Below are 18,915 nucleotides of genomic sequence, written 5' to 3' on the forward strand. Positions count from 1 at the left end.
GCAATGTTGGAACGGATTCTATCTTCACATTGCTCCACAAGAACGGAGTGCTGCTCTTGACAAATAATGTTGACAAGTTAGAGCCGAGGGAGTTACTAGATTACGGTTATGACGTATGCGGGTTAAGTCGACCCAGTAGATTAAACCCGCAACGCACATGCAGGATAAGTCGGTCCTGTCCAATTGTACATGTGTTCGGCTTGAAACGATAAATAGGCAGCGGAGAAAGCGCGATTAGGTTCAAGCAAAAACAACCGATTCACCTAACACTCATTTTGCGCCCTTACTCCCGGTTTCAGCGCCATGTGGGTTTATTCGACTGGGTCGAATTTACCTGCAACAGGTAAGTTGAGGCGGAGAAACAAACACCTAAAGGTGGAAGTTACAGAGGTCGAAAAAGTTGAAGTAATTAAGGCATTATAGCAATGCTACTTCAAATGGAAACCGACTGAGGCGGCTAAGCGTCCACAATAGTATCCTTTCGGTTAGTGGAATGAATTCTCCGATTTCGAACTACTGTTCGTTCGGGAGCGTCGCCTAGATCCAGGCGGAAAAAATGAAGAAATGGACTGGAGTGGATTGACATTGCAGCATTACGAAGATCGTGGGTTTGATTTCTACTCGAACCGCTTAAGCGATCGCGGCTCGGTAGATCTCGCCAAACTTACATATTACAATCAAATACCCGAATTCGCGGTGCCGAACGAAAACATCAAATTAAGGTGCGTGGTCGGATTTATTAGACATTGTAATCCTACAGCTGAAAGAGGAGGTGTCACAGCGCGAACAATCCAATCTGGAGGAGGTCAATGGTACTGGCGCACCACTCGGGTCGTACCACTGTGATTCCGAATTCAGGCAACCGCAACAGCCGGCCGAGGATCCAGGACCGCGGAGCAAAACCTAACCGCACGCTTGACCGCCAAACACATGGAACCCGTGTACGTGCCCTCCGGGTACAAAACAAAAACCGCCGGCCACCTCCGGTACTAGGCAACCGAGCGCTCGACCGCCAAGCCGGTACTAGGCAACCGAGCGCTCGACCGCCAAGCGGCAGCACCCCTGCAGCCGCCGAGCGAAGCAGCGGCGCCTCCATGACAGGCGAACTCAGGTATAACACACCCATGGACAGCGATCGCAGTGGCAGTAGGCCTATGGACCCCAGGCACAAGCGTAGTGGACACAAGGCTAGCGAGCTGAGTACCAGTGCACCTGAGACGGGGAGCTACGCGGTAGTGGCCGACGCTTCTGCTCGAGTTACCAGTAACCCCACCCATGGCGACCCTAACGACCCCGGTAACATGGCCAATCGGGATACATGTGATGGACAGGCGTCTCTAAATTTGCCCGTTTATGTTGGCTGGCCAAGACGCCAACCAGCGATGCGTCATCTGAACTACACATATTTTTTTGTTCAGGTTTGTTAAGGATCCTCGAGTTGCGGTTTTTATGATGAGAAGGGTGCTGCTATCAAGAATATCAGCAGCTCCCGATATCTCAAGAATTTTATCCGTACCGCTGATACCGAAATGAGAGAGACCGGCCCAGCTGAAAATGCCACTTTTGTGGAGATTAAGCCAAGTAGTATAGAACATATGCCTTTTCCCAAGAAGCGGTGGAGCACGGCTGCGACTGCCACCATCCCAGGCACTCGACTGTCTGAAGACCGACCTCACAATGCAAATTGCCTCTGATTTTAGCTCCCCTAGCAGCTTTGGCCTTATAGCCCTGTTACAAAATCTCCCACTGTTTTCTACTGAGGAGCGTCGTATGTATTTAATGTGAACGTCTTTCTGTGTTATAATGTACACCAGCAGCAAATTAAAAATGTTTTATTGTTATTATCTCTGAAGTAGCTGTAGCACTTGAATCAGGACGGCAGAAGAACTGTCGGAGATGCTACGATGTACTTGCTTCTAACCCAAGTTATTTGGAGGGAGAGAGGAAGTAGTTTTTATCGAGCCTGGGTGTACCAGTAGTGTCGAGAGTGGGGTTTCTCGAATTGATAAAGCAGCGCTCAACCATCCCATTGCTGACCTGAGTAAGGAATCCATTCTTTTACCTATTAGCTGGGATGGTGTACGTTTGCGCAGCATCACGATAGAAACCGCGAAGGTTCAAGTTCGAATATAAGAACCTATGTACTCCACCTACTTCGACAACGTCGAAACGATGGCCAACACGATTGTCTCTAGTTCGTCACGTGCGAAGAAAACCAGATACCACGTTATTCCCTGTGTATTCGAGCTCCATCACCAAGTCGACAGTTACAACTGTGGAATATTCTTTTAAAATTATGCGGGGCAAAGTTTTCTATAACATCTCACCGGTACAGATACTTGTGCGCTTGCATTTAAATACACGTAGTTCAGTTGTAAGCTACACGGTTGCTATTCGGTATCTGCATTCACCTCACTGCGCGTTTGAGGACGAGACTATTTTTCTATATGAGAGTGTGAACGAATAGGACCACTAGCAAGAATTATATCGTGATTTTAATGCCCATCTGTTCATGCAATACAAACAAAAGCACCAAAGATTAACTCGAGCCGAGATATGTCGACTTCTCTCATACGTCTAGTTCTCTTCGTCAATCCTGTAACGCGAACTCGCTGTACACACCTCCAAAGTATGTGCCAAGTTTCAGCCAGGACAGCCGCCTAGCGGACGTGGAATCGCCGCGCCGACACCGCACATGGGTCATCGCGCGTAGATTTGTGCGCTGTTTGTGTTGTGTTGGACGAATAGGGGCGTGGAAAAGTGCCATACTATTTAATATATGTTCGTGTAATTCTCATTCGTTTTTGCAGATGTATTACGGGAGTAAGATGGGTTGCGCCTGTCCACGTATTTTGCGGGCGTGCTGCTTTGGTTTTGTAGGCACTTTATCTGTATTTTGTTGGCGCTCTTTTCACCATAGTGGGAGGATCTACGTCTTGGTATGTGTATTGAACATGACTACGTGATGATTACACCATGCACTCTTTTAATTTGAAGTTGAAGTTTGGGAACAAGGCGAAAACGCTCCTTTTCGCGTGGGCACAGCAACGGACAGAATGTAACTGCCAGCCTTGGTTGAGCAGTGCCGATAGTGCATAGAACCCTATTGGTTAAAATTTTTCTTTCAAGATTTGACAATCCTAAAATTTTTGATTCGAATTAAAGCAAAATAAGGAGGCAACTATATTTTGCTAAATTTAGTCAAAAGGGCTATGTTAAAAGCCCTCGTAACCGTAGTAGAATCGATAGACTCCCACACCTTGATGGCACTACACCTGCCGATATCAGTTCCGATACAGCTACAAGCTGCGAGGGCGAGGCATTAGCCGTGTCCGGGGGCTCCTCCGTCGTGCTGACCGCCTCCATTTTACAGACTGGTCTCCACAAATTTACATTTTTCAAGACCTACGACTATTGGTTAAAAATATTATTTAGGAATCATTTCATTGGCTAAATATTTTGTTGCGCAGTATCTGTGTTCATAGCAGTGACAGGTGGCAGTTAGGTTGTCGGCAGTTGCATTCTATCCGATGCTGTATTCGTACCTTGTCTTTCAAGACATGTTAAAGGGTAAAAACGTGACCTCTCGCCGAGAAAGCGTACGAGTTGATTTAATGTTACTAGGCACCAGAATATAAATACTTCTATATATATCGCCATGTATTGTATGAATTGCAGCTATAATTACCCGTTATTTACCCAGACAGAAGATGGCAGACTGTATTTCTACTAGAACGCCTAAAAAACGTCAAACGCTTCAGAAGTACACGGCTGCAATTATTCAACCCCGTGGTAAACCTGGTTCACTGACAAACCAGCAAAATTCAGCCATAAACTCTTTATAGAGTACGTCGCGTCAGATGACTTTCATTTACAGCTCCCCTTACCTACTATTATAATTCAATATCGCAAAATATGAAATTAACCCATTATGATCCCCACTTGTTTTAGTCTCCGTAAGCGTGGAGTCGAGTAAATTCGACATCGCACTGACACCTTAGATATACTAGTTTCTGGCTCGCCGACCCCGATGCCCGGGTACTTTGATTTAACGTTCCTAACGCAACGTGTAATTCGATTTTGGTTAAGTCGTCCAAAGCACTAAGTGTGGATCGAATAGGGGTCTATCTCCTATTAGTGGTACCTCCTATGCTTCCACCTATCAATTATAATTTCGGATCTTAAGTTTTAGTACAGTCCCTCTCATGACAAAATACTGGAACGCAGTGGCCTTATTTAAATGTGATTAGGCCACAGTAGCCGTAGCCACCTTCGTGAAATATAGTCGGTCATTTTTAAATGTGCCACTCGAAGTTGCCGCAGTGAATCTACATAGTTCAAATTCTAATAACGTTTCTAAAGTGATATTACCGCGGAGCCTAGACCTTTTCGTGGACAAAATAGCTAGCCCGTTTTGTTAGACCCTTGCGCTTGGTCCGCTGAAAATAATGGAAGGGATTGACAAGATGTAACCAAGAACTACCATAAACCCGTCAAATATAAAATAAGACCTAACACTGGTAGAAATGTTCAAATGGGATTGAGTAAAGAAGGGTTATTGAGATTTATGCAATAAATGTGTTTCACACTATCCCCCCAAGAAAAAAAAATGATTTTCTGTGAGCTGAAAACGTGGTCTCAGCGATTGGAAGCCATGTGCGGTAAAATGCAGCGGACTCTAAACCATCCGGCAGCGACAGAGACGCACAGCAACAGCAGTCTGCAAACCGATGCCTGCATCTTACCTGTAGCAAGAAAGGAAAACCTCACTTCTCCGTCGGCTCATGCTGGTCGATGGACAAAAACGACGATTTAAAGCGTCTGGGGCTGCTGGTCTAGCGGGATTTGGACATCCAGTTACAGAAGGTAGTAAACAAGAACTAAAAAATATACAACATGCTGGAATCGATGACATAGTAGGTTCCATTGAGGCACAGTGTATCTTTAAAATAAAAAAGTTAAGTAGTTCGAGATACCGCATCACCCATCTCTGGAGGAATATCCATCCAAACAAGGGTATTCAGACACTCTCTACAAAAACCGAAAAAAGGCCACTTTTCTGTTTAATTAGTCGTGCCACAATTATTTACCATCAAGAACCTGAAAACCAGCCCACCTCTTTTGTTTTTCACTTTTCTTGAAAACTGATCATCTGTACTCGAAACACAATATATCACGTAAATTGTATTCAGGAGTTTTCTCGATTAAAGGCAAAATTGGAAAGAATTTCAATACCTGTGGAATGATTATCCAAGATGCACGACTATATAATATGGCCACACTTATCATTATACCGACCAAAAAAGTGTGTAACGCGGAGACGGGTCATTTTGCACCTGAAATGTGGTGGCTTTCCTACATTTAGATATAAGGGTAATCTGCACCCGTAGATTCCGATTTTGAGGTCTGCTTGACGAATTCCGAGTAGGTTTTAAATAAAACTTCCATAACCAAAATGCTCTCAGCTAATCAAAAGTTTGGGGAAAGGGATCAAGTTGGTTGTACGTTCAGAAACCGGCTCTAATTGGCTCAACAATTGTATTATATTTCAAAACATATGGTGTATTGGGTTGGCTTGTTGCTGGTGTCGCCAAACGTCTAAACGTTGATTGCAGTTTAAGGTGGTAGGGAGGCTTGTAGCGGACACGATGTCCATACATTGTAGCAACTGTGACTGCCGTGTACAAAAGAAGAAACTTGTGTGCGCGAGCCAGGTCATGAAACGATGCATTATAAAGGTTCTGTCGCGCGCCACATCTGCATGCATCCAATTAGCATGCGGCTAATACACAAAATATGAACACCATACCATTTGGTTAAGTCACAGAACAATTTCAACATTCTGTGTACGAGTCGTAGAAACCGGCATGATGTTGCGGATGTGACATGCGGTACCATGGATGTAAATTAGGCACGGGTCATGCAAAATGGCGAGCTGTTGGCACACATCTCAAACTGGGGGCATCAACTTGGTAGTCACCTTCACTACCGTTCCGGTTTGCCACCCAATCTTCAAATGACTCTTAAAACGTCGATGGTACAGCGCAGGTTGGACCAACAAGGGCCCGCAGAGCGATAAACACTCGCCTGGTCGAACCAAAATACGGCATGCGTCTAAGTTTGCCAGGGCCCAAAACTTGCGGTCGGATAGTCGTTAAGTCTTGGGAGGACCAATTCTCTCAGAATCTACAACTTTGTCGATCCAATTTGCAGCAGTGTGAAGGAATACCAATTGTCCCGTAGTAGTTTTTTTTAATAGAATAGCGAGATATAGTAAAGCCTAACATGGATTGTATGTACGTCTCGTTTGCTGCGTTTTCGCTCCTAATAGTGATCGCAATATGTAGCACTGTAGTGAGACAATTTGTTGACAATGAGCATGTCGATACAGAATATGCAATGCTTGGCGGCTTTTGCAAGCAGCTGTATCCGATGGTTTCCCGCTACAGTCGCGTTAGTCATATACTTATGGTTCAAGGATTGTTATGCGTTATCAAGATGCTAAATTAACCTATACAATAATCAAGTAAATCTTTGTTTTGTGATTAAATATTAGGCAAACCTGCCTTCAATCGGGTTGCATATGGATGGGTGCGGCCTCAGACGTACCAGCTACAAATCCGCTCTGTCTACACTACGCCCTCTATCCGGCAGTCGAATGGAGCGTTGGGTGACAAACGGTTCACGACGGTAGCATGACTGTAATGATTTATTAGTGTAAGCTATAATCAGACCAGCCGCCGCTGTATGGGAATAGTCGCCGCAGCATATAACTTCATACAAATGGGACGAATGAGTCGATTCGGTTTAGGACGCTGGCACGCTTGAAAGTACATAGAGATGATTGAAATTGTTAACGCTCAGCAATACTCTTCGTAGTTCTAGCTGGTTACACCTCCTAGACTTAGGTTAAGTTTCTCAAAAGCAAGCTGAATGCAATTGGTGATGCTATTACCACAAAGAAATTGTATTTGCTTTCCATTTGCTGCAACTTTCGTTACCAGTATACACTGTCACAGACAACAACAAAAAATCTAGCAACACAAAGGGCCGGCGATCAGAGTAGTTCTTTACAATTACTATGGACTTTGGCTGTACAGTGCACGCCAAATCAATACTACCCCCAAATTTGAAATACGTTTTTGGCTGTACGGCTGCAAGGCCTCTGTCCGCACGGTGCAGAGGCTGCTGCATGACGTGGACTTGCTTGTCTACACTAAATGGACCAGACATTGCCTCGTACGGCCGCGCACAAGCAAGCAAGGATGCTGTGGGCTGAGACGCAAATCCTGACCCCAGGCAAGTACCCTTTTTGACTTATTTCTTGCTAGAAATATTGTAAATTGATTTTACTGTAGCCACATGGGATTTCACTATCTGTTCAGACGAAAAAACGTTTAATCTGGATGGGCCGGACGGCTACAAGTACAGCTGGAGGGACCTGCGCCGTCCGGCCCAGTCGTACATCCGGCGCCAGATTAGGTGTGGCAGTGTGATGGTCTGGGGGCGTTCAGCGCCGAGGGGAAGAGCCAGCTAGCAGTTCTGCGCGGTCACCAGAACTCTGGCCACTATATCCATACTCTTTCGGAGTATTTACTCCCGTTTGCCCACAAGCATCACGGCACGGATTTCCTGTTTCAACAGGATAACGCGTCGTTCCACGTCTCCAGAGAGACGAAGGAGTTCATGGACGAGATGGACGTCAAACGCATGGAGTGGCCCGCGCGATCCCTTGACTGGAACCGATCGAGAACGTCTGGGGCAAGATGGCTTCACGTGTCTACGCGCATGGACGACAGTACAACTCAGTTGCAAAGCTCGAAAAGTCTATTCTATTAGCCTGGGAGTCGATTGAAAAGGAGTACTTGCAACGATTACTTGAGTCGATGCCCCGCCGGTGCCTTGTCGTAGTTAAGGTGAAGGGTGGGCTGACAACCTATTAACCAGATCTATTTTAATATAGAAGTTTGTATGGTTGACCAAAAAAGTGCCTGGTACTATTTCGTTTCGCAGTAGCCAAAACAGGTTTTTTGTATGGGAGCCCTGGTAAGGAGTCCGATATCCCGATTGTTAGCACAAACCCCCTAATAGTACTCACAGTAGGGACTACATATCTAAATAGCAGCGTTCAACTCGTTCTGGAGGCTGAAAAACGGCCAAAACCGTACTTCAAATTTGGGAGTACTATTGATTTGGCGCGCACTGTAACACTATTAACCTATTAAAACGCTTCATTAGGGATTTTTAGGGTCAATTGCTTACCGAACCATATTGGATAGGTCGTAGCAAAACACGCACTCGCTCCACCTAAACGTCACTTAGTTCCGAAAAGAATGCGTACCAAGCGCCGCTTCTCAATCAGGCGCAAGTGGGAAATACTAGATTTAGTAAAAGGTTGAAGTCGAGGTGGCGGCGCACGAGCTCACCATTGCGCGCGGGACTTTCGACGGATGGACAAAGTAGGCAAAAAAACCGTAGGTCCACAGACGTTGAAAGCGCAGGGGCGCAATCAAAAGTTTACGGACTTCTCTGACCTTTAACATACATAACGAACGGCCGCCATAACGAAGCAGTACGTTTGAAACTTGATTTTATAATCTGTATTAGGGTGTATCAAAATTGAGCTGAGCCTAAAGACATAAAACATAAACTGATTTTCAGCCAATCAATCGTGTTGTCAGAATTTCTTGACGCCTAAATCGAGTTCAAACGACTGCAGAGCCATTTGGACTAATTTGCAATTTCGAAACATTTTCATTGTTTTCTTCCTCCGGAAGTGCGCGCGCGTGAAGTTATCAACTGCAGCGCGAACTCTAGCGTTCATCACGTCCAAGACCAAGGAACGACGATTCCCGGTGAGCTAGGAGAACGACACCTTTAACAAAGATCCACCTATCATCAACATCATCCTGAAGTGGCTTACCTCAGAAGAAAATCTGCAACGATGGCATGGCGACGCCGTCGGAGGTAAAACCAAGAGGGCATTGACTTCTGAAATCGCTGGTCTTACGGGTATTAGCCCTTTCGAAACCTAGCATTTTCGACTTGATTTCATTATCCTATGCAAACTAAGATAGTAAGCCATCAACCGAGGCAATTTGGCCCTGTTGATTTCACCACGGTACTTTCTGTTGAGTGGGTGTTAGGTGTAGGTGCTCCAATAACCATGAAGGAAAGGACTTTGCCCCCTTCATTTCACTACGGTACTGCGAATCAAAAGTTCTCATTGGATGTAAAGAATCAAGTTGAAACATTTTATGTCCCCTCTGTGCCAGTGATTTGCTGAAATGGGACAACAATTGGTTTAAACGGTGGCTGGAGCACTGATGTATATAAGACCGACCCCGAAAGATATCGGCAAGATACACGTTACCACAGTCAAGGCTTCAATGATTTGGAGAATCCGAACACACCACCAGAGACGTGGAGGTACTTTTGCGCCATTATCTAATGGAATGAATTACGGTAGAGGTAATGGCGCGGAAACGCCCGCCAGAGCTTACTAGTACGGGCGCCACCAACACGAGCACTGCACGAACATGGCACGTGCACGGACGCCGCAACACCAGCACGAACGTCGCACCAGCTAGGACGCTGCACTGCCAGGAACGCAGTTCTGACGCGAAGGTGAAACCATCAGGGACGTAGCATCTTCACAAGTGGTGTCCGGACAGGATCGCCGCACAAGGCTAACGCCGCACAAGCACGAAGACCATCTACCGCAAATTCCGCCCAGACTCGAATAGCAGGCCAGCCGTATAAAGCACTAGTTCTAGACATCCACAGGAACAAAGGCACCGTCATTTTGTGCAAGTTAGAGCACAAGACCAACACTACCGCTGCGTCGGCACGCCGCGATAACCACAGGATTGTATGTATTTATCTTGATTTTATTATGTAATGTATGTGGTTACGTTTCAGTATGCTAATGTGTGTATGTGAGTGCGTTTCAGAATCTCAATTAGACAGACAGACGTTCGCCACAAAACTGGTCCTCACAACGGAATCACGCGCAGCCAGAGCAAACACGATGGAGAGCACCGACACGGACGCAGGAGGTGGAGCTGACCACGGATAGCAAGACACAAACGCCCGTATGCTGGCCAGTCACGCTCCGCTGGAAAGCTCAACGCTACCAGCTATCGCAGTACTGCACGTCGTTTACTGCGAACGGCGTCGCCCCGCATCCTCTGATAACACCAGCCCATGTCAAATTTCGCGCTATGGACCAAACTGCCAGTACTGCTATAGAAGACGGACGTGCTGACGGACACGCCACTACCGCCGATGGAGTGGCCGTCTCATCTGCGCCAAGTCCGCCTATAAGGCGCAAGCGGGGAAGCCCTCGCTGTAACGGGGTTACACACACAAGTGACAACAGTCACTTGTGCACGATAACGGTCACAAGTGACAACTGTCACTTGTGCATGACATTTGTCACTTATGGTTTAACAGATAAATATCTGTTAAAGGTTTTAGATACTTCCTCACATTGGTGTAAGGCACACCAATGGATACATTGAAGTGGGCCACCACAATTAGTGGTCCACACATACCCAAAGATCCTATTGGTAGAAAGCAGCATCTTTCTACCAATCAGAGTCATGCATATTAGCGGGGCTCTGACAGCCAGCCGCTGTCAACCCTTTCATAGATGATAAACAGTTTTTAGCAGATTTTAGAGGAAGATCAATTCACAAACAATACAGTTCTCATTTTACCTTAAACTACCTACTTGGTGTTTTATTTGATTTATATTATACTTGTGGACTCAAGTATAATTAATTCAAATTATTAATAAACTCCTACGCTTCCTCATACACGTAGCGCAACGTGTAAGCTAAAGTAGTGAGCCAAAGTAGGCCCACTACACCTGGTAGCACTTTGTAGTCCGTCCAACGACCGACTACTTGACGTTCGTACGAGGTGTACGAACGCGGAGCCGAGAACCACATGAGCACGGAGGTGCCCATGGAGAGCTCCAATACGCCTGCAACTCATGTTGCACGCGCGGACTGCCCCCACCTGTCGGATCCAGAGTGGGAGGCCCTCCAACGACTGTCAACAGTCATTGGGGAGGCGGCGATAGCTACGATGCTGCGTACGCTATCGCCGACGGAGCAACATGGTGTTGCTCTGGGATTCATCATGAAGGAGCAGCGCGATGCTGCTTCCTCAGTGACGGCGTCGTCAGGGACGACACCGCGTGCTCAACCATTAAAGTTGAGCGTAAGCAATTACGTGGGAAGCGAGGGCGAGCCTCTCCTCCGATGGCTTGTCGAACTCGACACAGCCATAGCGGCTCGACGTACCGTCGACCCGTTGTCAAAGGTTGCGTTCGCCATGTCATGTCTTGGCGGACGAGCGAGGAGTTGGGCGTACGGACGCCGACTCTCAGATCCTACGTGCTTTAGCACGTACGAGATATTCAAAGAGGAGCTCAGACAAGCGTTTGAGCCCCCGCAAAATGAGTTCCGGTCGAGGGCGGAATTCCTCGACCTTCAGCAGGGTAAGCATGACGTCCATGCTTACGCGCAGCGTGCACGGTACTTGGTCTCGAACATCGTGACCAACCCGATAGACGAGGCGACTAAAGTCGTCACGTTCATGAAGGGGCTGAGAGATGGGCCTGTGAAGACCTATCTCTTCCGAGAGTACCCGAGTACTCTCGAAGCTGCGATTACTCTCGCAATGCAAGAAGAGTTTAGCCTGCGGCAGGCTAAACTGCATGAGAACGTGCCGAGGTCGCAACCGCGCCCGGTAGTGAGAACGGGAGGTCCAGAACCAATGGACCTCTCGAACGCAACAACTGCTGGTTACCAGCAGCAGGGAGGTAACGTGCGATGCTTCCGTTGCGGAAGGATCGGTCACTTTGCCAGAGAGTGCACGGCTCCCGTGCACTACAATGGTGGCCGTCGTGGCGATGCTGGGCATCGCCGCGAACAAACAAAAAACGCGAACATCTAGTAGGCGCGGGGCGCCCTACTGGTAATGCAGTCGCGCGTGCCGACATCGGGCACGCGACACTGAGGACTGCAGCCCCCAGTGAGACCAGCTCTCACTGCAAGAAACAAGATGACAGGCCAAACCTAGTCATCTTGAAGGTTTACTCGAAGAGAGCGAGTGACTCTCTTCGAGCTTTGGTGGATTCACTCTCTTCGAGCTTTGGTGGATTCAGGCGCGTCGAACAACTTTGTTCGACTACGAAGCCTGTCGAGACTTGACTTCGAGGAGGTAGATACACCTCGAAGTCTTCTGGAGGTACGATTGGCAACAGGTGCCATCGTAAAAACCGAGAAGCGCGTCGTGAACGTGCGCTTCTCGTACAAACAACAAGTGTTTGTCGAACACTTTATCGTCCTGGACCTGGACGATAAGTTCGACGTAGTAATGGGCATGCCGTGGCTTGCACGGCATGATCCGGTGATAGACTGGAAGAAGCGCACACTCGTGCGCTTCGGACGCGACAGCGGAACAGAGAGCGATGGCCCTGTTACCGCAGCGCGCGCACCAGCAGGTGCGCGCGGCTCACCAGTCGAGACAGCGCTTAACGCTGCTGTCCCGGAGTGCCCAAGAAGTGCGCGAGGGCGCGCACAAGTGAGACCAACGTCGGCAATGCTGCCGACGTCGGAAGAAAAAGATGTGTTGGTTCCGGGAACCAACACCCACGTTCAAGCGTGCAGGAGACAGTCCTGACCCGAAGCGGTCAGGTCGACAACGACGCGTCGGCTCCGGGAGCCGACGCACCCTCGGTCATGAGGGGCTCCGCCAATGAATGGCGTCGAGGTGACGAAGGCGTGTCAACTCCGGGTGTTGACGCTGCAAACAGTGCGGACGGTTGCAAACGTACCGCACTGACGCAATTTGCATGCTGTCGTGCAGCCGGGCTGCACGAAGGAAAATGCGGTCAAGCCGGGCTTGATACCGCGCGCCCGTGGACAGGGTCCGCCGGCGAACGACTGTCCACGGCCGGGCCTGGACAAGGAGAACGACAGTGCGGAGCCGGGCTCCGCACAACAAGAAGACGGCGCAAGCGAAAAACGCTGCGCAAGTCTCGGTCCGGGACCGAGACGCAACAAGAACAGTCTGCTGGGCAGACTGCGGCGGTGACGCCGAATGTCAAGACGCTAAGCGTCTTGACGCGCACCGGTACTGGATTCCAGTATCGTGACATGGAACTCGCTAGTCCTCCGACGACGGCGTCGGAGTTGACTTCGCTTCCAGCCATGAGCTGGAAGCGCTTCACGCGACTTGCACGATGGACGCATCGAGCAAGTCTGCGTTCTTTCGAACAGCGAAAGAACGGCGAGCGAGAGCGAAGAGCTGAGGCAGCTCTTCATGGGAAGTACCACTGAGAGTAAAGACACTCTCAGTGCGAAGACGAAGCGAGAGCGCTTCGAGGAACAAGGTTGGGACTCGCTGAAGTCGAGTCCCTATTACGAATTGCTGAGGGAGTACAAAGACGTACTCCCGGAAGACATTCCTGCGGAGCTTCCGCAGGATAAAGGCATTCAGCACGAGATTGATCTCGTGCCGGGCACGAAGTACTGTGTCACGCGGCAGTGGCCACTGTCGCGAGAGCAAGTAAAAGCAATCGACGACTTCTTTGAAAGTCGTCGCAAAGCTGGACAAGTGCGGGAATCGAAGTCCCCGCACAGTGCTCCGACGTTCTGTGCCAAAAAGCCACAGGGCGGACGGCGCATCGTCCATGCCTACAACAAGCTGAACGATGCGACGGTACCGGCGCAGACGCCGATACCGCGAAAAGATGTTATCATCGATTCGATGGCCGGGAGCACCGTTTACAGTGCTCTCGACTTGCGAGATGGATTTTATCAAATCCTAATGCGTGAGAGCGATATCCCTCTCACGGCAGTGAGCACGCCAAGCGGCATGCTCTGGGAATGGCTGGTAATGCCACAGGGGCTTAAGAATGCCCCTGCGACTTTCAACAGGTGCGTGACGCACTTGTTGCGCTCGGTGCGCGACTTCGCACCGAGCTACTTCGATGATGTATTCATCCACAGCCGGGCTGTGGACGGGAAGACTCGACGTAGAGATGCACAGGGTGCATCTCCGGAAGCTTCACGGAGCTTATGAGAACACATAAGCTCTACGCGAACCTGAAGAAGTGTATCTTCGGGGCGAGCGAGATACCCGTCCTCGGGTGTCTCGTAGGGAAGAATGGTGTTCGCCCTGACCCAGAAAAGGTCAGAGTGGTTAACGAATGGCCAACGCCTTCAAGTGTCAAGGAACTGAGGCAGTTCCTTGGCAGCCACGTACTTGTGCAAGTACGTGGAGGATTATGCGGGCAAGATCCGCCCGCTGTCACAGCTTCTTAAGAAAGAAGCTGTGTGGAATGGACACCCGATTGCCAAAGGCATTCGATGCAGTCAAGCGGGGCTTGACTGAGGCGCCGATCTTGGCAGTGGCTGACCAAGAGCGCCCATTTCACGTAGTGTGTGACGCATCCGATTTCGCGATCGGATGCGCGTTAATAACAGCACGATCACGAGGGCCGTGATCGTGTCGTCTACCAATCGCGTCAGCTGAAGCCAGCTGAGCGCAACTATCCGGTGCATGACAAGGAACTCCTTGCCATGAAGTATGCACTCGCAAAGTTCCGATGTACTTGCTTGGGAGTAGACCATTTGTGGTCTACACCGACCATGCTTCACTGCGCACCGCAGTGAAGTCGCCACACATTTCACAAAGAATGGCGAGATGGCTCTCATTCTTTGCGGAGTATAACTTCCGGGTCGAATACAAACCCGGAAGATTGAATGTGGTGGCCGACGCGTTATCACGTCGGCCGGACTATGCAGAAGCTGTTGACGTCAATGCCATTGACGCCATGCGATCGAGCAAACCCACATCATCTCTGTTGGATGATGTGAAGGCCGCGTACGCGCACGACGCGGACGCGAAACTCTGCTGGCCTATGGCACAGCTCCTTCTGACAAGTCCCGTCAGAAGCTGCCCAAGCACCTTCGAGCGCGTGCACACCGCTTTCGTGTGCACGAAGGACTACTGCTTTACAATGCAGTCGACGACAACGCGGACCGCGTTGTCGTGCCGAATGACCATGACCTGCGACTCAGGATCATGTACGAATATCATGATGCCCCGACCGCGGGACATCTCGGACGTGAGAAGACTTACGTCCTTCTCACGCGCGACTTCTACTGGCACCACCAGTATAAGTGGGTGCGCAAGTACATCCGTGCTTGCGAGGTATGCCAACGCGTGAAGCCTGCGCCATTCGCGCAGGCTCCACTGCAATCACTACCGACTCCGTCGGAGTGTTGGAAGTCCATGTCGTTGGACTTCATCTTTGGTCTTCCCCCGGATAGCGGAGGGAACACCGGTGTTGTGGTCTTTGTAGACCGTTTCAGCAAGATGGTACATCTTGCTGCGGTGCCAGCAGAGGTGACCGCGAAGCAGACGGCCCGTCTGCTTGTCGACATGGTGTTCAAACACCATGGCATGCCGTCCGACATCGTGTCGGACAGAGACCCGCGCTTCACAGCGCACCTGTGGCAAGAAGTGTTTACACTTCTTGGGAGCCAGCTTTCCATGTCGACTGCGGATCATCCGCAGACGGACGGTCAAACCGAGCGCGTGAATCGCGTGCTCGTCGACATTTTGAAGAGCTACGCTCACTCGTTCCAAAACTGGAGCGAGTGTTTGTCGATGGCGGAATTCGCCATCAACAACTCGGTGCATGCCTCGACCGGGCATACACCGTTTTATGTGAATGCCATGCGGCATCCCCGTCTGCCGAGTTTACTCGGAGTGGTGGCTCCCACTTTAAGTGGGGGAGGATCTACGACTGCAACACAGCAGTCGCAAAAAGCCGCTGACATTTGCACGGTGTCAGCCGCGACAACAAGGACCAAGACAACCAGGTCTGCGCGGGGCGCAGACCTTGGCAGGAAGAACCAACGGTCAGCGCAGTGCGCTGACCCCCAGAACAAGGAAAACGAGTCTGTGCAGAGCACAGACTCCACAAGGAACAAGGACCACGGGTCTGCGCAGGGCGCAGACACCGCGAAGAACCACGCAGAGGCCGGGCCTCTTGCGGAGAGCGAGCTGAACGAGTTCAGCTCGGATGCGATTGACTTTATCAATAAAAGACAAGCCGTAATTCGGTTTGTCCAGGACACGATTGCAGCTTCTGTGGATAAACAGAAGCTGAACGCCGATAATATTGGCAGGGGGCAACACAAATGAATTCAACGTGAATTCATTGGTTTTGTTATCTACTCAAAACCTGCCCAAACATGCAGTTTCGGATTTCGGAGCAAGCAAGCTTGCTCCGCGCTTCATCGGGCCATTAACGGTGATGGCACGCCACGGTAACGCATACACGCTAGACATACCGTCTAGCATGCGGCTCCACCCGACATTTTATGTCGGGCGGTTAAAGCCATACTTCCAGCACGAGCCAAGTGGCTCGTCTGACCCGAAGAGACAGACTCGACAGGGGAAACCCTCTCCAGCGCGTAGTCGCGCTGGAGCAGTTAATACAGTTGGGCCTACAGCCCGACCGGCACGTTCAAGGCGGTCTGGGAGACCGCCACAGCCGGGACACGAAGGAACAGAGCGGCAACCGCCGCGCTCTGAAAGTACTCCACGACCGTCACTTGGTCGTGGAGCAACACGAGATGAAGGTCAACACGGCGTTGACCATCGGAGCGTGTTTCCACCACCTCCGCCACCGCTGCGAGACGCACGCGGAGAAATTCGCTGGATCGTCCAGCGAATTGTTGATCATAGGAAAACAATCCGAGGTCCGGATTGTTTTCGCATTCGTTGGAGAGGTTTCCCTCCCCAACACGACACGTGGGAACCACGGAACGTCCTTATGGAAGACGTTCCGGACATGGTGAAGGAGTACGAAACCCAACACGCACTACCAGCAAGAAGGTAGTGCGAGCGCTGTAGTAATCTACAACGCCTGACGACTCGCGTGCTAGATAATTAGCACGGAGATCATTGAAGCTCTCAGGTATACATATAGTATCCCTGTTGTGGTCGCGGTTGCTAAGATGCACCGCCACCTGGACGGACAGTGCGCACGGCGCACGGACAACAGCCTCCACCGCAACAGCGTGGAGTTGCTACTACTTGCCACTTCGAGAAGGACTCGAAGTGCTTTGGCGCTTGCTTACCCGATCACGGTAAGCAACAGAAATTCGCTTAGAGATGTCGACGCACAGGCGCGGTCGACATCGAAGAATCGTACACAGACACTGTGTTGTCTGTCCCCGTGGTAGCGGCGCACCTCGCGCTACCGCGCATTGTACACAGCAACAGAGAGTTTACACTCTGTTGCAATGGTGGGCTTCAGCTTGATCGTGCTCATTGCGGATGAGCACGGAAACCCCAGCACAAACAATTGACAAGCAGTCAATATTAATTGACGTGTCGATACCGACACGTCTAAGCTTAACGGGGGGATGGTGTAACGGGGTTACACACACAAGTGACAACAGTCACTTGTGCACGATAACGGTCACAAGTGACAACTGTCACTTGTGCATGACATTTGTCACTTATGGTTTAACAGATAAATATCTGTTAAAGGTTTTAGATACTTCCTCACATTGGTGTAAGACACACCAATGGATACATTGAAGTGGGCCACCACAATTAGTGGTCCACACATACCCAAAGATCCTATTGGTAGAAAGCAGCATCTTTCTACCAATCAGAGTCATGCATATTAGCGGGGCTCTGACAGCCAGCCGCTGTCAACCCTTTCATAGATGATAAACAGTTTTTAGCAGATTTTAGAGGAAGATCAATTCACAAGCAATACAGTTCTCATTTTACCTTAAACTAGCTACTTGGAGTCTTGTCTAAAGTTAACTTATATTTGTGTACTCAAATATAATTAACCTAAGTAATTACTAAGTACTTACGCTTCCTCATACACGTTGCGCAACGTGTAAGCTAAAGTAGTGAGTCAAGTTAGACCCACTACAGCCTTGCCGGAGATCGAATCCGGGACCTCTCGCACCCTAAGCGAGAATCATACCACTAGACCACAAGGCCACGCGCACACAAAAACACACCCACATGTTGCGCCGCCAGCACGCACACCACGGACCTCCCACACGCATCTCTAGCCTCTCCCGACACTCACCCGCGCAATTTCCACCCGTGCCGACCCTCCGCTTGCGTTTCCGAGCCCTACGGCGGCCGCAACGAGGCCCACCAATTTCGACACCTTGTCGGTCGTTCCGAGCGTTCCGGCCGCTGTGTCGGCATGGCGGTCGCCTCACGACCCACCCGGGTCGCCCACGAACCCACCATTGAGCGCGCAGAAGCCAAAACGAGCGCGAACAGGATCCGTCAAAACGGCCAAACAAAGAGCAGGGCCTTGCCGGAGATCGAATCGGGACCTCTCGCACCCTAAGCGAGAATCATACCACTAGACCACAAGGCCACGCGCACACAAAAACACACCCACATGTTGCGCCGCCAGCACGCACACCACGGACCTCCCACACGCATCTCTAGCCTCTCCGACACTCACCCGCGCAATTTCCACCCGTGCCGACCCTCCGCTTGCGTTTCCGAGCCCTACGGCGGCCGCAACGAGGCCCACCAATTTCGACACCTTGTCGGTCGTTCCGAGCGTTCCGGCCGCTGTGTCGGCATGGCGGTCGCCTCACGACCCACCCGGGTCGCCCACGAACCCACCATTGAGCGCGCAGAAGCCAAAACGAGCGCGAACAGGATCCGTCAAAAACGGCCAAACAAAGAGCAGGGCCTTGTAACGGGGTTACACGTACAAGTGGCTGCAAGCCACTTGTGAATTTAACAGATAGGTTATCTGTTAAACGTTTTGGATACTTCCTCACATTGGTGTAAGACACACCGATGGATACATTGGAGTGGACCACC

This window comes from Phytophthora cinnamomi (genome assembly GCF_018691715.1).
Source record: "Phytophthora cinnamomi strain GKB4 chromosome Unknown Contig84, whole genome shotgun sequence".
In the NCBI taxonomy this organism is placed as follows: Eukaryota; Oomycota; class Peronosporomycetes; order Peronosporales; family Peronosporaceae; genus Phytophthora; species Phytophthora cinnamomi.